Below are 24,243 nucleotides of genomic sequence, written 5' to 3'. Positions count from 1 at the left end.
GACCAATGGTGCGGCTAAGTGCACATTATTTATTACCACCGCCTCCACAGGGCTGCACAATATGTTAAAAAAAAAAAAAAAAGAAAGAAAACAGTGCCAATTACCGCAGTTAATCTCGTCAGGGCAATAACAAATTTCTTCTGAACACAAGGCAATTTTTATGCTCGCACCTTTTCTTCTCTAGACACAGACTTGCTGATAATTCTCCATCATTAAACTCAATTTTCTCATTCTTTTCTGAGTGCTCATGGGAAATTCTTACTTCTCTCTGCTTTACCTTTGTTTGGAAAGTAGCATATTTTTTATGCATTTTCCGAAGGAAAGTGTGTTCTTTTGAGCCTTTATGAATATCATTTGATGATGTGGTGAGGTGATATAGATTGCCACTCAGATTGGCCATATTTTACTAGTAAATGTTTCTTCATTAATAGTAATGCCTCTTGCATAGCTTTTCAAGTCACCGAGTTCTTAATATGCAAAATAACAGTTGGGACTAACCAATCGTTAGCATTTTTTTGGCCAATTAACTTCAATTTGACTGATCTACCATGGAAGATTAAAATATTTCTAATAAAATGCATCTTAGGCACAAATTAAATCCAAAGAGGAACAATTCAACTTGCTGTTGGAATCCAAAGGCACAATGTGTGGAGTGAATGTCTACTACTTGGAAGTGACTGTCCCTGTTGTCTGGGTCATAGGGGCACACTTCAGTGTACATGCCCCCAGCTCTGCGGCACAAGCACTCCAGTGGGCTTCCCCCGACCACGCGCTCACACAGCCTGGCTGTGCAACCCTATCTTGCTTTACAACTTTGATATACTCTCACAAACTGGTGTTAAACAGAATCAAAATTCAAATAGTCAAAACATGTATGTGTGTATGGGACCCTGCATGTACATGTTTTTACACAGATTTATGTGTAAGTAGAATGAAAATTATAAAATAATGAATGCATTTAATGTTCTGGTTGTTTCCATCAAAGTCACTATACTTGAGCGATTTCCAGAGGAAAAGGCATATGCAGGGCCAACTAAACCTGAGACTGAAGGAATATGACCCCTAACCCAGCATGGCCAGGACAAGCCCGCTGTGTTTGCTTTTCTGATCGCTGGTTTGACAGGCGGAGGGTGGCTGGTCAGGTGCTGGTTCCTGGGAGCTCCTCAAACAAAGCAGTTTGGAAGAACTCTAACCTGGCCCGGCCCTCAGGGTCAGGAATTGAGTCCAGCGCGACCTTCCTCAGAGAGCTCTGGGAGTCCTCACAGCTCGGGGATCACCAATTACAACATGTGAGTACACAGGCTCCCAGCCTCAGGGTAACCCCTCCTCGGAGGAAGTGTCTGCATCTCTGGAATGTGGAGTTCCACAGAAAAAAACCTGTGCATGGGTATATGTATTTGCATATACACACACACACATGCACACACACACACTCGTAAATATGTGTATATATATATATGTATATGCATATACATTTATACATTCATATATATTTATACACTTTATTTATTTATACATACATATATACATTGTATATACACTTATTTATGCATTTGTATATTTACACACATATATGTATTTGTGTATTTATACATATATGTGCACATAGTTATGTATATAAACATATAAATATATATATTTAAATAAATATCATTAATTAGATAGATTAAATAAGTAAATAAATTTTTAAAAGAGCCCATGTTTTTTTTTTTTTAAATAAGGGGTTTGGTCTAGGGTCTGCTCAAAGCCAGATTTTCTGACCCACCCTTTCCAGTTGTGTGAGAAGTATTTTTGCAGGGACCGGCATGCTGCCACCCTTCTCTCTCATTTGGCATCATGCACATCAAGGCATTTCCTAGTTTCAGATCACTCCTCATGAGCCCGGTGTGAATGTCCCTCTCCCTTTGGAGTTTTCCCTCTTTTTGCTGTCACTCACCCTCCACCAGATATTTACGTCTCTGCCCTTTTCACAAACCCTTATCTTTTTCAGGCTGGTCTTCTCTGCCCATTTGAGTTTCTCTCCCGAGTCCAGCCCCAGAGCTGGCCCTGAGGCCCAAGGCAGGTGACAGCATCAGCACTGTCACCTCTTCTGTTTACGGGATTGGACGGAGCCGGGCCTCGGCCACTCTACACACGGACAGCTGTGCTGAGTGGGAGTCATGGATTTAAAAATCCACTTTTGGGTGCCGGCCCAGTGACATAGCAGTTGACTTCGCATGTTCCGCTTTAGCGGCCCGGGGTTCGAGGGTTTGGATCCTGGGCATGGATCTACTCACCACTCATCAAACCACGCTGAGGCAGTGTCCCACATAGAAGAGCCACAGCTCTACAACTGTAGTACAAAACTATGTGCTGGGGCTTTGGGGAGAAAAAAGAACAAGAGGAGGATTGGCAACAGATGTTAGCGCAGGGCCAGTCTTCCTCAAAAAAAAAAAAAAACTTTTTCTTAAAAAAAAAAAACACTTTTGGTGAGATATAACCAGCCAGTGTTGCAGAAAAATCTGCTGATCTCTGTGAGGAGTTAAGTTGTCTCCAAGTACCGCTGCGAGGAAGCCATCGGTTCTTTCTACTCCATACAGTAGCACATGGAGACCCAGGATGTGAGACAGGAGTCCACGTCCAAACTCCAGGGCCTGTAGGTCTGCAGGCTTGCAAACTTCCCCAACCTCTCTGAGCCTCGTTTTCCTCTTTCATAAAATAGAGTAATGATCACAACAGCCCAATCCTGGGGACTCAGTGAGACACTGTATATGAAGCCACTTAGTAAGCGCTCCAGTGCTATCTTGTTATTATTACTGCTGTTGTTTCTGTGATTTCAGAGCCCACGCTTAACTCATTCTATGGAAGAGAACACAACTTGTATTGGATGGTGATAATATTGGTTGACCATCCCCTACCTAAATCAGCTAGAGAGGTTAAGTCATGCTGCAGTAACAAAGCAACCTGGAATCTGAGGGGCTTACAGCATCAAAGTTTCCTTTGGCAGGCGAGCAGGGGCACCCCTCAGCACAGCCACTCTGAGGTCCAGAATGGAGGAGCAGGCAAATGTTGCCTGTGCTAATCTCAAGAGAAAAAGAGAACTCTGGAGGGTCTCAACCAGACCCCTAAGTGTGCCAGCCTAAAAGTCCTGTATTAATTCTCCTCAGGGGAGCGGTAGGCCAGGTCTGTCTCCTCTAGATGAGGAGACTCAGAGCATGTGTTTCCCACCATTGCTGAGACGGAGAGGATCCTTATGCAGAAAGAGAAGTGAGGGGTTCCGGGATCTCACTGCTCAGGCAGGACAAAAGGTACACGCACTCTGCAGAGGGGTCAGTTGTTGGGGTGACCCTTGGTCTCTCAGGAAGTTGGGCCTTTTCTGGTTTGTCCTGTAGAGAGCCAGCCCTTCTACTCAGGGGTCCTGGCAGAGGCAACGGCAACCTTACCAGCCCATGCCTGTTCCATGGCCTCGGCTGCCTGGAAGGTCTGCAGGCCCCCTCCTCCTGTCCGCATGGATCTGCTGGTGGGAGGTCCTCACTCTTGTTGGAAGATGCCGGGTAAGCGTGCCCACCATTCGAATCACTTCAAATGTTAGTGCTTCAGAGGACTTCTGATGAAAACAAAACAGAAGCAAAGAACAAGAAAGACATAGTTTGGGCTTGGAATGGTCTGGGACCCAGAGAGATTGTCCCAGATCCCCTTCCCAAGACACACACAGTGAATTTGAAATACTACATCAGATTCATAGAGAACTTTAGTTTATTTGCTTTCCCTCTTGAGGGCTGGCCACTCACAAACCTTCTGCCCTTCCATCCTTCCAGAGCCCATGCTCCTTGACCCTACACCTCCTGGGTATCCAAGCTTCTCCTTCCCACAGTGGTCTTAATGGAACCTCAAGTCCTCCTCTGCTATGGACACCTGGAACAGCCTTCTCTAGCTTTGGTTGTGGTCTCTCTCTCTGACGACTGGACACCCATCCTCTGAGCATATGCCCTTGGCATCCCTCTCTAACCCCAGAACCTGGGGTGGAATCCATACTGCTCATACTGGCCCATACCCAGGGAAGGTATCCAGGTGGGCTGATCATGTAATACCAAGGTGACCATATGAAGCTGTCACATCTAGCTCTATGGTCCATTTCTTTCCTATCCCACTGCAGTTGACTCTCTAGCTTGGCTGTATTACAGGCTAACATAGCTTATCTGCTTGTGTGACAAATGTCCACAGAGACATGTTCAAGTCTTACCCAAGGATATGGACATTATCTTTAGAGTCAACAGCACCTTATGTGAAACATCATTCGTGATAGCAAATCCTCATCTTTTGAGTCTATGAGTGCATTGCAGAAATATAAAACAAAATCATATAGAGCTATGTTTGATAAATGAGGTTGGGGAGCAAGATGAGCTCACCTATCATTCCCAGTGGTTCCTTCTTATGCTACCTACCCCAAGACATTGGCCAGGCCCCATAACATGCACTGTTTCATTTAGTGGGTCATTATCCATCCGCTCCAGCCAGAAACTTCAAAGTCATTCTTGACTAGATACTTTAATAGAATCGTGTTCTGTTGATTCAATTTCAGAAGAGTCTCTCAAATAGTGTCCTCATTTCTATTCCCACCATCAATGTGTGAGTTCCTGCCCTTTTTCATTCTCACGTGGAAAACTGCAATAGCTCACAACTGGTCTCCAGGTTTCTGCTATCTCCACTACTTAGTCTAAATTTATCTATTATTCTAAAACATCCTCACCATTCAAAACTCTTTAAAGTTCTTTTATTTCAGGGTCTGAGATCCTTCATAAGATATTCAAGTCATCTCAATCTAATTTTAAGTTAATTTTCCAATTATTTATTTTCTGTTCCACTCTCTCTTTCCTCTTCTGGGATTCCAGTTCATGTTTTTCTCTCTTATTTATATTGGATGATCTTTATTGATCTACTTTCAAATTCAATAAATCTTTCATCTGTTATCTCCATTTGCGATTAAGCCTATCCAGTGATTGTTTTTTATTTAAGATTTTTCAGTCCTAAAATTTCCCTTTTTTAAAATATGTATATATTCAATCTTGCTGATAAAATGTCCCATCTTTGCATTCATTACAACCACGTTTTCCTTTATCTTACTGAGCGTACTGATAATAGTCACTTTGGAGTCCTTGTCTGATAAACCCAACATCTGAGTCATCTTGGGGTTAGCATCTGTTGTTTGCCTTTTCCCTTGAGACTGGATCATATTTTCCTGGAAATTTTTATGTCGAGTAATGTGGATTGTATCCTAAACATTGCTCAATATCCAGAGGTCCAGATATTGTTTTCACATTTTATCAAGGGTGTATAGATGTTACTTGCTGGAGGATTTATTTGCTAAGAGTTCAGTCCTCCATGACGGAAGCAGAGCTCCCTCTAACATAATTTTCAGCCGCATCTACCAATACTTTCCAAAAACCTGCCTCAATATTACAGGCAGACCAGTCTCCTTACTACTTCACAGAGTTGCCTGGCTCTTTCACTCAACACTACAGGCCTTGACATGGTCATTCAAAACCAGCTAAGTGAAATACCCAGGCATTTTAGAGAAATAAATAGATTGTCCTGGAGTAAGTAAAAATAACTTTACCATAAGGTTACTTGACCATAAGATATCTTACTATAATACCACCATGTGATTTTCTTTGTTAAATTTGCTATTTTTATTGTAAAACAGAGTTTTCTCTTAGTCAAAAACATTTTATTATTCTAGTGGAAGCTTGGGGGCTTTTAATACACAAATTAAGATTTTTCCTGCCAAATTTTTAAACAAAAATGAACATTTTCAATTTGTCAAAACATCCACCTCGGGGCCAGCCTGGTGGCGCAAGCAGTTAAGTGCACGCGCTCTGCTGCAGCGGCCGGGGGTTCGCCAGTTCGGATCCCGGGGGGCACACAGACCCACTGCTTGTTAAGCCGTGCTGTGGCAGCATCCCATACAAAATAGAGGAAGATGGGTACGGACGTTAGCCCAGGGCCAATCTTCCTCAGCAAAAAAGAGGAAGATTGGCATTGGATGTTAGCTCAGGGCTTGTCTTCCTCACAAACAAACAAACAGAAAAAACATTCACCTCATTCAATAGTTTTCTATGATGTAAAGGGCCTGAATGTTCAGGAAAGAAATATTAATGTTTGTAAGTCATTTTAGGGAAATTCATGTAAAATGTTGTTACAAAATGTATACAATTCTTTGTAGACCCTCTTACAAAATCAGAAAAGAAAGAAAAAGAAAGGCTAGCTGATGCCTCGAATCTACAAAAACATGTGACAGTCAGCCACACAGCAATAATGTGCACGAGTTTAAGGAAAATGGCATAAGTATATTACATATAGACTTCTAAATATCCTCATTTTAGACAAATTAAAAATCAGAAATCATTTATGCATTATCTATTACACATCCATGATTTTCCTGAGCTCTGTGGGGGAAATACAAGGGAACACTTCTGCTTCAAGGAGCTTAGAATCTAAAAAGTAGTTTAACCTGTAAAACGTCACAGAAATTAACTCCTCTTCCATCTCATAGCTCATTATCCTGGTTTTCTGACTGTGGCGGCTAAGGAGACTTGGCAGGTCAGCCAGCCATAGAAAGTGGCTAACACTCTTCCAATAATCTTCGTTTTCTGCTTCACTTTTCATATTTGAGAAACACTTGTTACTCTCTACATTCTTTATCTTTGCTTCCTCGCAGGATCAGATCTAGCTGTATTTTTCTTCAGACTTACTTCTGATATCTAATCAGCTAAGCCACTGAAATCCAGGCATTCATCTGAAGTTATTTCAGTCATCTAAGGTCATAATAAAAGTCAGTGGCACAGTGTGATAAATGAAAATTTAACATAGGTAATAAATGCATAGAAAAAATATGTTATTACACAGCTATCATATTTTCAATAGAAATAAAGCATTATTTTCCCTCAAAAAGTACTTAACATTTTAATTAGTTTTGTATTTAGTTTTGTGTGACTTTGAATGAAATATTATGCTGAAATAATAGAAATAATTTATGTCCCACTTCAGTATAATAATCTTCCCCTTTCTGTTACATACATAATGATGTGAATCTATAAGGTGGGGAGAGGGCATCATGTAATGCTAAAATGAAGAAAAAGTCTTAAGTTGTTGGCATTCTAATAATGTAATCCAAATGTTGAAAGTACTTTGAAAATTTCATTTGCTTTAAAGAAGTTTCTAATTAAACGTGAAATCAAAAGATTAGCTTTACATGGACATTAAGTTTCTTCTCTATATTTCTTTACATTCCACATTTTTCAATTATTTTCCAACAATACAAAAGGTATTGCTTTAAAATAGAGAGTCCTGTGTGCCCCTATCTTCATATAACGTGATGTGGGGAAAGAAAACTTCCCTCCATTTCAATCTATATTAATAACCTACAATATTTATACTTCCCGTCTGCAACTCCAACTCTGCCTTTGAATTTGACAGCCTTGAGCCCTTTGTGAGAACGCAGAGGAAGAAAGGTAGGTGAAGAGGGCATTGTGGTACATCAGAGAGAAGTTAGGGTAGGCAACCAATGTGGCAGGAAGGGAGCCCATGTTTAAACAGCACCCAGAAAGAAGAGACCACAGACCAGAAGATTACATGTCAAGGGGGGACATCCTGCTGTCTAACAGGCCAAACATGGAGTTTGAGGTTGCAGAACGTGTGCAGACCAGTTGGGACCTCTTGAGCATTGTAAAGAAAAGGAGAGAGTTCAGTTAGGTTTCTCTAGCAACCAGCATCAAACCCTGGGAAGAGCAAAGGTTTCAGAGGCAGCGAGACCTGCCAACAAGTTCTTCCACTTCTGAGCTGGGTGACCTTGAACAAGCTGCTTCACCCTGCTGATCTGTGTTCTCAAGCAGGGGCACAGAGTTATATTTTTCTTCCTTTGAGAGTAAAGAATGCAGATAACTCCTGTAGTGGCCAGCATATGGTAGGAATTCAATGAATTGAAGTTATTTTTACCACCATTATCATCATCTTCATCATTGCCATCATCATCACCAGCATCACCATCATCACCATCACTATCAACATCATTATTACTATCATCGCCATCACCAACATCATCATCATCACCATCACCATCATCATCATCTCCATCATCACTATCATCACCATTACCATCAACACCATCATCCTCCTGTTAAGTGCCTCAGGTAGAGAAAAACCAGAACTCTAAGAACTAAAAGAGTTGTAAGGGTCACATAATTCAGCCCCTAGGAATTGATGGTCGTGGCCTAGAAGGAGGCTGGGCTCAGGGGAGGCTTGAGAGACATGCCTTTGGATCTCCATGCCCAGGTATCAAGGTGTCCTCTGTGAGTGGCAGGGTCTCTTCTGGGTGCTTTGATAAGAAAGTGGGCATATTCCAGAACTGCTCCCTGTAGACGACCCTCTCTAGGCCACTTGCCTTCGCAGCTCCTTTAATGGATATGCTCATCTATGCCTACCTCCCCTGCCCAGCACAAGGTCCTGTGTTCCGACCTCAAGGACCCAGGGAGGGGCAGAGCGGGAAGCTAGCCTGTGTGTCCTTGTTGTTGTGTCCTCTCTTCTTCCTCAGAGCCTCTGGGACTTCAGAGATTGGGCTGGAATGTTATGAGGCAGTGAATGCAGCAGCTATTCTGGAGATAAGCACCTAGAAAACCCAAAATCAGAAACATAGACTATCTAGTCAACACGAGAACTCTACCAGGTCTCGCGCGGCTGCTTTAACTTCTTCTATACATTCGCCAGCTCAAAGTTAAAAATAAATACCAAATTATAATTTTTTTAAAAAAACTGACTACTTACGATCCTCATGCATTATCATAATTTATTCATTTTACATTTTCTCATATCCTTTGATTAAATGTTTGGTCAAGTTTGTGAAGTTAACCAGTTTCATAGAGTCATGACTGTAGGCTGGAAATGACTGCAATGACAAAAACAAAAAGGCTGCTTACGGTCACACACACGTGGTACTTTCCCGGTGCATGTTCCAACCCAACGTCAGTTCACCGCTTCTTCAGCCTTTGAAATACTCATTAGAGTGAACTCATCATTAATTTTCAGGAATTTCTTTCAAGTAACTTTTAATTTTGTGAACTCCAAAGCAGATGAGACTGTCTTTTATTTTCAGAGGAGTGTACTTTCTACTGGCTTTTTAGTTTTAAATTAAAATGGTTTCCATTTTTTGGTAATTCCTAACTTATTTGTATGTGGCAGAAGAAATAAAAATACTGAAAACCAATCTCCCGACTATCAAGTACTGCTTCATGCCAAAACATGGCTGAACCTTGAGAGTATTATGCTAAGAAAAAAAGCCAGACACAAAAAGATGAATGTGGTATGATTTCACTTGTATGACTTATCTAGAATAGGCAAATTCATAGAGACAGAAGTAGAATAGAGATTTCAGGGCTGGTGGAGAGAGGATGGGGAGTTAAGGGGTACAAAGGTTTTGTTTGGGATGATGAAAAAGTTCTGGAAATAGTGATGATGGTTACAAAACATTTTGAATGTGTTTAATGCCACTGAATTGTACATTTAAAAATGGTTAAAATGATCAGTTTTATGTTATGTACATTTTACCACAATAAAAAAAATTAAAAATCAACCCCCTGCAAATCAGACAAATGTACCAAAAGTAAAAAAACGATAGTATGGTTCAGGAGCAACCCTTTGAGGCTCCATTTTCCACACAGAGCCGTGGAACTCTCTGAGGAGGTCATCTGGACGAGCGCAGGACCTCTGCCCGGCCCCCTGCAGCCACTGCCTCCTCAGAGGTTCTTCATTATTTATTAGTGAAGCAATCTGGTGGGCGACGTGCTATCCGCAGCGGAATCTAGTACTGAAAGGTCGCCTCGGCAAACGCCCGGGAATAAGGGTGTTAAAGCAAATACAGACACACCTTTTTAACTTTGGCTGAATTGATTAGATAACAACTGCTGGGTGTCACAGGTCAGGAGGCACGAGCCAGCAGGTCAAGGGAGAGAGAGGAGTCCGGGGCTCAGGGACGCGGGGCGGAGCCTGGGGAGCCCCGCCCCTCCATGGCCTTGCCCTTGTCTTCGCAAATGAAGAAATGCCCTCACCCGACGCAGTGGCTTTGAACAGGGCAGTTCACAGGACTAAGGCCACCCTGGAGTCAGTGCAGGTTAGAAATTACGCTCTATTTGAGTCAGGTACACAGAGTTTCTCCAACATTACAAAGGCGAGAAGTAACCCACATGCCCAACCATCCTGCCGGAGACCTGGAGGAGCCAATACCCTGCCCATCAGTCTCTAGGCCCCAGAGTGCCACTGTGGCAGAAACCAAGGACTGTGCAGACCTCAGCGCTTCAGAACGCACCCTGGAGTCAGCGCCCACTAGCGCCTTTTCTCCTGTACAGGGACAACTCGCACGGAGAGTGAGGCGTGCCTGCAGGACGGGTGGTCCCGCTTGGGCCTTGGCAGCCTACCAAGGCCGTGAAGTGGAGCCATGGGACCCCTGCTGCCAAAGTGATGTTCTTTGGCTCCACAGATGAAGGGCTGTAACCAGTACATAAACTATGAACACTTCAACCAAAAATTCAGAGGAAATGTGTGAAAATTCACAAACAGACCAATATATGATTATTTAAATATGAAAATATATTCAGCCTCACAAATAATCAAGTATGTGCATATGCAAGAAGTAATGGAATACCACGTTTGCCAATTAAAATTGACAATTATTACAAAACTGTGAACACCCAGGAGTCCCTACCAAGACCCTCTCCTCCGGTCAGCAGTACACATCTCAGAGCAGCTGTGCAAAGCTTTGTTGTGCAGTCGGAACAGAGGCAGCTCCCAGGGAACCGCATGTGGGCCTCGCTCCCCTCACAGTTGGGTTTGGGAGTGTGCTGGCTGAGGACAACCAGCCCAGAACTGCTCGACTCCCTCTTCACGACCAGCGGTTTTCCAGACAGCAACAGGCTCGGTGCCGTGGGAGTTCCTTGACGCGCATGAAACCAGAGCAGCAGGGTGGGGGATGAAAGACAGAAGACACGGAGGATGCACAGGGCTGACACGGAGACCATCACAGCCGGCAGCTTGGGAAGCAGACCTTGCTCTGGCCGTGGGCAGTTAGCAGCATGCAGCAACACTCCCACTTCTTTCTCTCATTCAAGAGAACATTCTAGAATGCACCTCAGGGAGTGTAATATTATTACCTTGCCAACCTTCAATCTGCTCTAGCTTACAGAAGAAACCACCCTTACCAGTGGATCAGCAGGTGTTTAGAACACATGGCACCACACTTCCTAACAGACCATCTGGAGCACCCTGCAATAGCGTGGGGTCTGGCTGTCTTGGGCTGGCCGAGCTTGTCTCCTCTGGTCCTTTTCCCTGAGTGCGATCACAACGGAGCTGATGAACTTGGGCATTAGTACCTCATTTCTACCAGAAATAACACAAGGCAAATTTTGGAAAACCCAGATAACTTTCCCTGAGACCAGGGAACTAAATTTAGAACAAGATGTCGTGCCTGAATGTGAACAGAGGACAAGCTTAAGGAACAACGTGTGCATTTTTGTTTGTATGTTGGAGTGGGAACAGTGTCTAACTTGATTCAGATTTTGTGCAGTCTCTGTGAGCCTGGCTGCCTTCGATCTTCTAAAAGTTTATGAGTCTAAAAGTAACAAAGGGCAAGGAAAAGGGCTTTTGTCCCCTTTCTATTAAGATTCATTTATGAAATATATAAGATTAGAAATAAACCCCACAGGTCATGATTTGAACCCAAACCCTAAACACACGCAGAGGTCTTTCAAGAGAAGTAGTGTTTCACCTGTGTTCTTTCCTACGGGAGAAAAGGACCCCCACGCGAACCGTCAGCCATTGAGAGGTAGGTTAGATCACAGGCCCTGATGTCCACTGGAGGCCATCTGTTTGAGGCTGCTAACTTACCTGTTGGCCCTCCTTCCCAGGGTTGATGAGATGGGAACCCTGCAGCGCTGGCTGCAGCGGGGACAGACAACCATCCCATCTCCTGCTGCCAGGGCACCCTTACTGCGTCTCCTCCTGTCCCTGTGCCTCTCCCACCCAGCAAGCCCATGCCTGAGCTTTCCCAGAACGTGTTCCAGGAGGAATGCCACCAGGCTGCTCCTGTGGACTTCACCCTTCACAGTCCTCCTTTCCGTGCTGAGATGCAGAACAATTCATCAAATTAGTCGTAATGAACCTTGGAGCTTGTGGATGCAGACGTGTTGAGGAACGCAGGCTTAAAAATAACAGCCCAGGAATGTTCTCTCTGTACCTGCGTTAAAATGAATACATTCATTTTAGAATTTTAAAGATGTAAGTTATCTACATACTTGACCCTTAGTTTGGCATCAGAAAGATCTCTCTGTGTCGAGAGAGCAAAGTGCTCTGGGAAGGGGGCCCTGTGTCAGGAGGAGCCACCCTAACCAAGATGAATGACCCCGTCTCTCTCCCAACAGGCTGGGCCGGCTATCGGCCAGTCCTGTACACCTATCGGGGACCAAGAGATGGAGGGGAGAGAGCAGGATCATGAGTGAGAGAGCACCGCTGTTCTGTCTTTTTTCTCTTTGGCCTTGTCAGTGAGTGTCATCACAAATCAGTATTTATTTATCAAGTTCTGAGTCTGCGGCTCTCATCTCATGCCCCCGTGTCTCCATCCTTTCAGCTGCAGAAAGATGGAGTCAGCCACATCGTGTAGCTAGACGTTGACATTCTGAATCAACACACAGGCAGTTAAAGAGCAAATTAGTGAATTGTACGCTTTTCTGTGCCATTTAATGGGATGCATTCATGCACTAAAATTATAAAAATAGCACTGTTTATTCCGTAAAATTTGAAAAATTAAAGAAAAGTATGTATAATAAAATATAAATTACCTATAATTGACCTCCAGAAGACTACTTCAGAGCAAGCAAGATAAATGTATATATAATTTTTAAATATATATCATATATATTATCTATATATCATATATAATTATTTTATTATATATTTTATATTTTATACAATATATATTATACAATATATATACATATATATTATACCATATATATTATATGTGATATATAGTTATATATAATGTAGATAATATATATTGTATAAAATATTTAAAAATATATATACCTGTCTTGCTTATAGGATTATAGGTAATTTGTATTTTATTACACAAACTTTTCTATAATTTTTCAAATTTTATAGAATATATTTATTATATAATTATGTATAATAAATATTTATAACAATTATATAAACAAAAAAGTTATATACTACATATAAATAGTCATGTATTATATATTGATTATATATTAATTTGTTGCATAATATACATATAATAAGTCTCTATATAAATTGGTATCATTTTTCTTATAAAAGCTGGAATTCTAGAAAGACACCATAAAAAGCACTGTGCTACACTCTCAGGGGCCATAAAATGTTTTTACTTCTTGCTTCCAGGAAGCTTCTAATCTAGGTGTAAGGCAGTAAGTACTTGACAAAACTGTAACAATAAAATGCTTTAACTAGAGTTCATGATAATAGGAAATCAACCTACAAGTCAATGGACAATTTATCGGCAATGGACAATATATCGGCAGTGCTATAATCAATCTGGAGGAAGACAGAGAAAGGGATAAATGCCACCTCTAACTGAGCATCTACACCAAGGGCAGGGATGTAAATGCTTTGTATGAATCATTCCATTTCATCTCATAACAACCCTAGAATATCGTCTCATCAACTCTCTTTTACAGACCTTGAAGCAGAGCCTGTGAGAATGTGGAATTTGCTGCCCTTGTCCCCGCTGGGGAAGGACAACCAGGGCCGGTGGAGAGCTGGAGGTGGCACAGCCTGCTCAGGTAAAGGGGAGAGAGAAGGCGTGCCAAGCAGGCTAAATGGATGGAATGAAAACAAAGAGGTGGACACGTGTGGAGATTTTAGGAAAGTGTGAATGAACACTTGGGGTTGGTAAGAATGATTCCAGCAGAGGAATATTGCAAAAGGGAATGAATCCCTCAAATGGTCCACGGTACTACAGCAGTCAGTCCTGAGGTTCCGTCTCCACAGGCAGGGGATAGTAACATGCACATCATCAACTATAAGAATTCAATGAGATAACATATGCAAGTGTCCACACTTATCGGCTTTCAATGAATGTTCCCTGTTATTCCTATGGGATGTGAATGTCAGCCCACAATTTGGCAGAACCAAGTGTGTGACTTGGTGGATTCACGCCAGCCTGGCGTGAAGGGAACACCCAGTGATGTTCTCGGGCCCTGTCTTGGGTTCTTATTTGTCAAACAGATGAATCAATATCTTTGATGAGGCAACTGTCACTATCTCAAACAGACACTCAGATGACAGACTGCAAAAGGCTGGTTATTGTGAGGTAACACAGAGAAAGTCTAAGCAGTTGGCAATAGGCTGGGTGATGGATTGAGTCTGGTTTCAAAATTAATGATATAGATATAAATAATCACAAAGTCCCACACACTTTGTGTGTGGGAAAATTCACACACACACACAAAAACACACACATACAGACACACATGCTTGCATACACAGACACACATACACATGCACACACAGACACTCTGAACTAGAAACAGAAGGGGTCAGAGGTAACACGAATGTATTTTATCATGTTTCCTGTGTAAGTCTAGGGACCATTGAAATGGAGAAGAAGACATAACAAAGTTTGATCACTGAGATAATTCAACGGATATCTTGATTGTGTAAAGTATTTCTTTGTGTAAAATCCTTATTATACATTTAAAACAGAACAAAGATATAATCTCTTGTTTCTTGAAAATCACTCTCTGTTGTTAGAAGTGAGGTCACAATTTCATAACCCAGAATGCTATTCCTATTAGAGGAAATAGGAATTTTGGTCATAGGGAAGACACACGGGTGGGGAAGTACATTTGTTGTTGACATGTTGAGTTTAAGCCGAGACATTCGAATAGAAATGTTCAAGAGATATTGCAAATAAAGGCTGGAAATCATGAGAGAGGTTGAGATTGGAGATGTGGCAGAATAATCATTTCAAGGTATTATCTGAAGGTGGGACAATCATTCAAATAGTTCAGAAATATAGTAAAAGCAGAGGTAAATTTGGGAATCACATAACAGGCGACAGTGATATTGAAGTGAACTTGGAGGAGGGGAAAGTGCAGTGACAGAAACTGTCAGCCTAGGATTAAGAGACCAAACGCGTGTGTCAGTCTGGAAGTGAGGGGAAGAGAGTTGTTCCAGGCTAAGGCATCTCGGTATCCACGGCTACAGGAAGCACGAGGACACAGAGACTGAGGACAGGACACAGGATTCCGAGCTGTCGATGACCCTCAGGAGCAGAGAAACAAGGATAATTGAGAGAGGGGAAGCCGGGTAACAGAAAATCAAGGAGAAGTTGATGGAGAATTGGTGTATTAGACCATTCCATAGAGAAGCTCATTTGTGAAAGAAAGGAGAAGCCTAGAAAGCATCAACAAAGGAAGGAGGGTGATGTGGGACTTTTTAAGATGGAGAAGGGGTCACAGATGGAATTGAGTGCTGTGAAAGACCTTCGCATCTAGCATCCCATGGAGGGCCCTGCAAGGATATACTCACAAGCAAGGGAGTGTGTCCATATGCCATCACGGAGGAGGGAGGTGAGGGGTGGGAGGAGGCATGAAGGTCCAGGAAGATGTATGAGAATCACATGAGAAATGGAAAGAGCCCGATACGTGGAGGACAAAAATGACCTCAATTTTCGTAATAGAATTGAAAGACGTGCATTCAAGGAAAAGAGCATAGAGGGCAACTGGACTGCTGTGGCGAAGCTTTGGCGAGCTTTTGTGGGGAATGTGCTAGAGAACGAAGAAGACATCAACAAAAAGCATTTGCAACCTAGGAGAGCACAACTTCATCAGTAAATGTTAGTAACACATTATAGAGGACACATCAGAAATCTTCCGTGGATTTCTCCAGCAACACCCTTGGCCCTGGAGGACGAAACAGAAAATATGAGCAGCAGGGTAACACAGATCTGGGTATCAGCAGAGTGGACAGGGAACCACAGAGGACACCAGAGTTCAAGGTCAAGGTTCTGTTGGAGGGGCCAATCACAAAGCTAATTTCCCAGTTTGTCATACAACCAGATGGAGCCAAAAGGAGCTGATGGACAGGATGTGGTGCTGGCACAGGTGTAGACAAGCAGGCTCACAGAGCAAAATAGAGAGCCAGAAGCTGACCCTTGTGTGTGCATATATAAACTTCTTAAAAAACATATGCAACTCTTTGGAGAAAGAATTATTTACTAAATGATGTGAGGGCAATTGGTTATTTCAAATGAGGAGGGAAAATCCAGCAGAACTGCAAAGGAATGGGATTAAAAAAACTTCCATTAGTTCAATACTTACTTCTAAGCCAGTATTTATTATATGTAATCTAGTTTGATCTGAACAACTGCTCTATGAAGAAAGCAGCGTCAACTCCACGTTACATGGTGAGAAAATTAAACCTTCAGAGGGCTAAGAGAGTGAGTACTCTGTTGAGCCAGAGGAAGGCATGGATTCGAAGTCTGGGTGGGTGCCTTTCAAAGCCTGTGCTCTTGTGATGATTGGTTGGAGTTTCGGTTGCCCAAAGGGGACATGGCACATTCGAGAAAATATCATTGCTTCCCAGTTTTGGTTCAGTAACAGAAAGGAGATCTGGGAGCGAGGCTGGCAAAGGGCAAAGCTTGCCCAGCTGTGTTAAATGCACAGAGCACAGCACTGGAGCTGGATGGGTCTGAATCCAATTGAATCACGTGGACCCTCAAGGAAGGAAGATATGAACTCCATCTAACTTCTCTAATAATCAAAATTACTTCCCAACAACAGCTTACCCAATACAACTCAATAAAACAAAATTGAACCGCTTAGTAAAACAGTCTAGAAGATATTCTGAGCTACAGGAGTATTGGTTTCATGTAACTCAGGCTTTACTGGAAGTCATTAATCTTATGTTTTTTAAAGTGTAAAGTATTTAGGATTTCATGTGAACCCAGAGCTCCATTGTCTATATAAGACTGGTATAATTGACACCGGGGGTGTCACCCAGATGTCCCTTCAGGGATGGAGAACTAATTTCCACAGCTGCTGACGGCCCTCAGCCGTCAGTCTGCTACAGGGATCACTCCAGAAGCAGAGCACTGCTCCACCCCAATCACGCCTCCTTCCAGGGTCACCCGCCCCCAGCCCCAAGCTGAGAAAACTAAGAGCCATCTCATCGCAGAGCTGGCCAAAGAGCTCAGCCAAAGGTTCATGGAGACGGCCCAGCCTCCTCTTTGTCCAACTCTGCCTTCTCCTCCAACTTCTGCAGGTGTCAACCCAACAGCAGCCCCTGATGAACAGCCTGAGTCCTAACCTCTGTCCCTACCTGCAACCAGTAGGAACCAAGAGGTCCACGCTCTCCGTTCTAAATGTCTCATGGTGCCTGTTTCGCTACTCATCTCCCATCGCAAAAATACTCTCAGAAGTGGAATACATATTATGAGGTGGATGAAAGGACAAATACCGTCTTACTTTGGTTGCTGATGACCAGCAGATACATGGAGGATCTAAATGAATTTGTTCACCTCTAAGCACTCATTGCCACTTCCACAAGGAACACACCGGGTACTTTCCAAGTTGATTTATTTAATCCCGTTTACACCTGCTTCTATTTTCTTACCTATTTCTGCACGTTTTTCGTCTTTGAAAGACCTTTGAAAATTAGTAAAATAAGCAAACAAGATAAAGCCCTGGTGGGGACTTCAGGACTATTTCCCTCCTGTGATGGCCTCTCTTTTCTGGATGGAGCAGGATATGCCACCGCTGTCTGCTGCTGTCACACTTTTCCCGGATGATCATCTGCTGGCGCAAGTGATCATGAAATGTCCAGAGAAAGATCCAGTGAACACATTATACTCAGCACACGTCATCTCAAATCCTGTAATTTGCTCATTTTATCCATCTTTTTAAAAGAAAGAGAAAAATTCCTGAAGCAGTGGCAGTGCCATGGGGGTCCCACTCCTGTCTTAGTTCCTAGGTCTTCCCCAGAGGCAACCCCCAGTGTGCTGGCAGTGTCATTATGGGGGTTGTTTTAACTTTTACTCTCTCTGTATTCACCCGTAAACAATATGGAGTATGACTTTACACATTGTTACATTTTGTGTGTATATATACAGTACTTTATGTATATATAGTGTATATATCCTGCCTTGTACTGCAAACACCTTTCTGCTACCTGTTTTGGGGTTGTTCCGGGTTACATTTTAAAATGTTGATGCTTAAGACTTTTTCTGTGAAGGGCCAGATAATAGCTGTTTTAAGCTTTGTGGGCAACTACTCGGCTGTGTCCTTGTCATGTGAAAGCAGCCATTGACAACACAGAAACCAATGGGTTTGGCTGTGTTCCAATCAAACTTATTTACAAAAACAGGCAGCCGGCCAGATTTGCTTTGTGGGCACTAGTTTGCAGATCTCTGCCTTAGACGAAGTCCATTGTTTAAACTCCTGTGAAGTATTCCATTACATGGATATCGCATAATTTATTTATGCACTCTCCTTTTACTAGGTATTTATATTGTTTCTAATTTTTTCTCCATCTCAAACAACATTGAAAAAAACATTGCTAGGATACACACCTAGAAACCAACTCATGCATGGGGATATCTGCAGCTTCATCATATTTACCTGCAAAATTATTGTAGCAATGACACTCCCACCAGCAGTGTATGAGATGTCCTGATTTTCTACTCCCTCAACAATCTTTCTAGATCAGATTGTAAACATTTTTTCCAAACTGATAAGTATGATCTGATATCTTAATTATCACTTCCCTGAATCTTTCCAATATGCTCTTCTACAAATTGTATATTTTGTCCTTTTGCTTTCTTTTCTATTTTTTGTGTGTTTTCCTTCATCTATTCTTGTGAGATTATGTATATTGAAAGACTTCTCTGTAATTCATAAAATCAGTCTTTCCTCTCTTATCTAATTGCAATAAGTTCCTGACCTCTCATGACTTTGTTTATGGTGCTTTTTGTTGGCCAGTCTTTAATTTTAATGGAATGAAAAGTTTCTTTTCTCTTTACTGCTTCACTTTCTTCCTGCTTTTGTATTTTTTTAAAGAAATCAGTTCTTACCCCTCAAATCATAAAGGTAACTACCTACATCATCTTCAAAGTGCTTTAAGATATTGGTTCTCACATTGAGGCTTTATGGTATGGTTTCATGTGTGGTATAAGGTAGGAATCTAATTTCAGTATAGTTTTCCATGTGAATAATTAATTTTTTAAACATAATGTATCAACACCTCCATCTTCACTCTATATATTGCTCTTCAACTTCTGTTTCTTATGTAATGTGTCCATATATCTATTGGATATTTTTGGAGTTTAGTCTCCCACAAACAGACACTGCTGAGATCTGAATTGCAATTGCATTAAATTCACAGGGTGATTTGGGGAGAATGATATCTTTTCAATATGAGTCTTGCTCTCCGTGAAGTGTATTTTCCATGTGATCAGACTTCCTTTATGTACTGTGTGGTGGAGTAAAGATGGTCAGAGCATTTTGACCCCTCCTCCCACTGAGAAACGGACTCCAATTCCTTTCCTTGTGGTTCTGAGCTGCTTTAGTGACTTGCTTGACCAACAGAATGTGTTGGAAGTGAAGCGACCAGCTTGTCCCGGATTGCCTGGGACTCTCCCAGTTTTAGTACTGAAACCAGCATCCCAGGAAATCTCTAGGTCCTGAGTATGTCAAAATGGTTGATCATCTGAGGGCTTCCAAAACTAGCTCATAAGATTCTGAGTGATAACACACCTTTGGTAGTAAGTTATTGCAGCCAACCTATGCTGCAGATGTTTATAATCCTCATGACAATGAAATATTTCCATTCCCTAAGCTCGCCATTGGGGACCACAGACCCAGACACTTTCAGCCCACGCCAGACGATGCACAGGCCTTGACACAGTCTCTGTCATGGAATTTGGAAGAGTGATTTATATAAATTGAATCGTGATCCTAACTATGGTGTTGCTGTTTAAAGAAACTTAAGGTGTTGATAAAACAAAGGAAATCTTACTCCTTAACAGTTTTATAAATTTAACTTACAGCAGACTTTCTTAAAATGGTCTATCCCTTTAGAATTTTGGATACACTAAGAAGCAGGATAAATTTCATTGCCAATACATAGATTGGCTATATAAACAATCAATCAGGCAGTAACACCAAATTAGCATTGTTAAATTTTATTGTTCCTTGTAAGTTAAAATATAATAAACATAGGAACACAATAAGGAACTAGAAATAAAGAAGTTAAGGAGATACATTATTCTAAATGGGAAATAAATTACACTGGATGACAAGGATTATGAGGTCTGGGGCTCCGCCTATCATCATCACAGCTGCATCCTGGGACCTTGACATGCTTGACATGTGATCAGTACTCAATAATTCCTTGTTGAATAGTTTTAATAACTGGTACTCATTTCTAGTAAATGTATTGTCACTTGATTAATTCAACTTTCTAGGAAACAAAATACACTCAAACCACTTTTGAATATTCTCTTTAGGGATTCACGTCAGGAACCATCACATAGTTCAATCTACCCACTATAGAGATCATTCTGTCAATGAGTTCATGGGATGCAGTCCAACACAGACTGACTAGCATGGAATTCTCTTTGTAATAAACCTACTACAGCAGGTTTCCGCTATTTTCTGGTGTGCTCATGGTATTCGTAAGACGAAAGAAACCCTAGAGTGGAAGGCAGGGTAGAAGGAGGAGACAGTTCCTGGGGACACTCCTAGATGGCAGGGACACCCCACCCATGAGAGTCCTTGAGACAGATCTTCCCCAGAATCAAAAAAGTACTTTTCCACAAATAGACACTCTCTCACTCACAAGAGGAAAATGAGGCCAATTTGCCATCTCAATATTGGATTGACAAGAAATCCAATAATATGTATTAAAAAAAAACCTCTGTCTTCTTTTTACTTAATTAGAAATTCAGGTAGAAGTAAAACAAACATGCCATGTCCAAATGAAATACTGAGCTGTGGCCCTGCTGGTTGCTTCATGGTGTGTCTCGGGGCTGCACCAGGTCACTGAGGGATCCGTCCAGTCGACTCCCTCTCACACGTCCTGAGGTTGGGATACGAGAGTGTGCATGTCTTCACAGAGGCTGAAGTCGTGTCAATCACCTTGCACCTCGGTGGGTGGATATGAGACACCCACCCAAATCCGAGGACTCCTCCAGAGATGATGCACCTGCTTGTTTTGACACAGTTTTGAACCAGAGCAATGAAACCAGGGAAGTTTGTGACTGAAGGAAAAAACCTACACACATACCCCACACACACAACACAGGCACGCACACACCACACACATACACATACACACACATGCACACCACACACGTAGATACACACTCACATACATACTGTCATATTCTGGACACTCCGCCACGAACTGAATGCATCAACAATGAGGTCTCTTGGACACTCAAGCAGCAGTATTTTCTCAGCACCATTCTCCAAATATCCTTTCTTTTGGCAAACGCTTGAAACAATCGGCTTAAAACATCTTAAAATTTTGTTGATAAGGTCCTCTGCTCTATCCATGAAAAGACATATGATCACTGTATAAATTTCTGCATGAGGTATGCTGTATTTTGGCCGTCTTTCATGGCTTCTTGAACTCGAGCAACCACATTGCAGGTCTCTTGCGTTGGCTGCCCAATTCCTTCATCAATACTGAGCCCATCCAAGAAAACGTGCTGGGTCTCCACTCCCAAAATTATGGGACCGGAAAGAAGGGTTGCAGATATAATGGGACTCCTGCTTCTCCCCGGGCCTGAGGAGAACTAGGGCACAGGAAGGCTGACATGAGGACGCCATGGTGCACAGGGGTCAATACCCCCTCCCCCACCATCTTCCTTTTATCTGAAAAGCTCCCAGACCAGTGCTCCCTTCCACAGTGCATGGGTCAAGTTGCCCAGTTGTGGCCTCCAGGGGGGTTCCCAGAAGCAGAGGCTCCTCTCAGTAGCTCCCACAGTCCCACGGAGCTCTCTATCCTGGTGTTGCCGTGCTCCCAATTGCTTGGGTGGGAGCAGGAGAAGGTCCAGCCCGCCCGGCAGGTGGTGACGCGAGGACCAGAGTAGAGACTTCCTGGCCCTCCCACAGAATCCTGGTCTCCTCTCCCGGAGTTTGGAGAGATTATCTGCCTCCTTCGGATATCATTCTCCAGCTCAGAGCAGAAAAATGAGGAGTTTGTTTACAGTATTGATGAAAAAGTTGTTCTATAGAATAAATTAAAAGCTGATCATAATATTGTTGTGATGTTTGCATTCTGCAATTTAAGAAAGCAACAAAAAATTGTGTGTCAAATAAGTAAATACCCGGAGAGCTACAACGGTGCAAAGTGCGATGGCTCTGTGACCTGAAGGGACTGAGCCTAGCCGCTCTTGGGTGTCCAGTCTAGTTTTCATTAGACCCAGATACAGAAGACACAACTCCACCAAGGAGTCCTTGGCATGTTTGGAAGAATTCTTGAAGAACCTGAAAGATGGACAAGAAAGACTCGAATTGTGATGAAACCATGATTCTGGCTTTTATGTCTTCACAGTAAACAGAGAATGGTAGCATAATTCAAGAACAGACAGATATTGCAATGGCTCCCAACGATCCTCCTGAGAAGGCATGAGCAGAAAAACGTGCTTGCTCTGGAGGGGAATTGGCCCTCTCTGGCCCCACTTCCATCTGAGCTCCCCCTGACCAGGCTGATTGCAAACACAGAAAGTGTTCCCCACCTGGTGTCCCCCACATCATCACGAGGCAACACGCAGGTGTCTTGAGCTGGCTTGGCCCAGTTTTGAGGGAAAGCCTGACAGGGACCTTGCTGTGCTCCAGTAGAATCTGAGTCGCTGCATTTCAACCCCCATGAGTGAAACGCTGGGCGTCCCCGGAGCAGGAACCGTCCCATCAGGAAGCTGTGCTGCCCCGTCTGATGGCACTGTCACCTGCTCCTCACTGCCAAGACCTTGCCACGTGGAAGGAGACAGACACCACACGTCAGCGAGGGTCCATGCGCACCTAGACCCAAGGGCTGGGCCAGAGGAGGGCCCAAGTTTCCCTCAGCAGATTTAAGGCCAACAGCACTTCTGGAAGGGTTAAGGTGGGCCCAGACCTTTAAAGGGTGCAGTGAGGCACCAAGGAGGCATAAAGCAAAGTTCTCGCCCTTTGATAGTTCACGTAGGATGAGAAAGGAGTGCGTAGCAGGGTGGAGTGGGGAGCAGTGCACCTGTACTTGTCTGGAGACTCCTGGAGAGAGGAGTAGTCTTGTGCAGATGCGTGTGCCACCGCGTCTGGACGCTCGGAATGAAAGTGTGGATGCCCTGAACTGGGAACTTGACCTGGGCGTGAGGTGCAAGGACATCAGGCACCAGAGCACCTAAAGAAACGAGGTTTGTCACAAGCAGGTAGTGAGAAAGGTACTGAGGTACAGAGAGGGCAGAATAAATGTTCCCTCACATGATGCAGGGCTCGTGAAAGCACTTGGAGGAGGAGGAGACAACTGTGGTCAGGGCTCTGCAGGACTGTTCCGTTGGGAAGAGGCAAATCAGGACAACCCTGAGTTGTGCCCATGTGGTCCATGGAAAGCCCTGTGGGCCCTGCAGCTCAGGGCGTGCACTCTGAGAGGAAGTCTCATTGTCACTGCACAGGCCACGTTCCGTGGATCTGCCCAGTCTGATATCAGTGTGCCTTTGTCCCGGAGTTCATACTCCTGAGAACCCACAGTGACATGGAAAACCCTGAGTGGTGAATGAAATCTGCTTACCCCCAGTTCCAATATTAAAGATCCCAACCTGTATGTACTCAAAAAAAATCCTACTCAAAAAAATAAAAAATAAAACGAAATACAAATCACATTTTTGCTTTGATGGACTCGAATTAGTGAACATTTTCACGAGAAGTGAATTTCTTCTCAAATTTCAACTTTGTAAAGTTTCTGGTTAGGGTTCAGTCCTCTCTCTAGAATAGAGGTTCAATGTAACGTGTTTGGCCGAGTAGAAACGCATAATTGTCACCCCGAGCGAGTCTGGGGACACCCAACACGTTGGGGAGCCTCAGGGTCTGTAGGTGACAGGTGACATCCCATCTCAGGTTCTTAAATTGGATCTTCAGTCCTCAGCATGTTTCAGCACAGCACAGCCTAATTCTGCCAGCTCCTCCGCCCCTGGCAGGGCTCTGT

This window comes from Diceros bicornis, chromosome 20 (genome assembly GCF_020826845.1).
Source record: "Diceros bicornis minor isolate mBicDic1 chromosome 20, mDicBic1.mat.cur, whole genome shotgun sequence".
Lineage (NCBI taxonomy): Eukaryota > Metazoa > Chordata > Mammalia > Perissodactyla > Rhinocerotidae > Diceros > Diceros bicornis.
Note: the sequence above shows the minus strand (reverse complement) of the source record.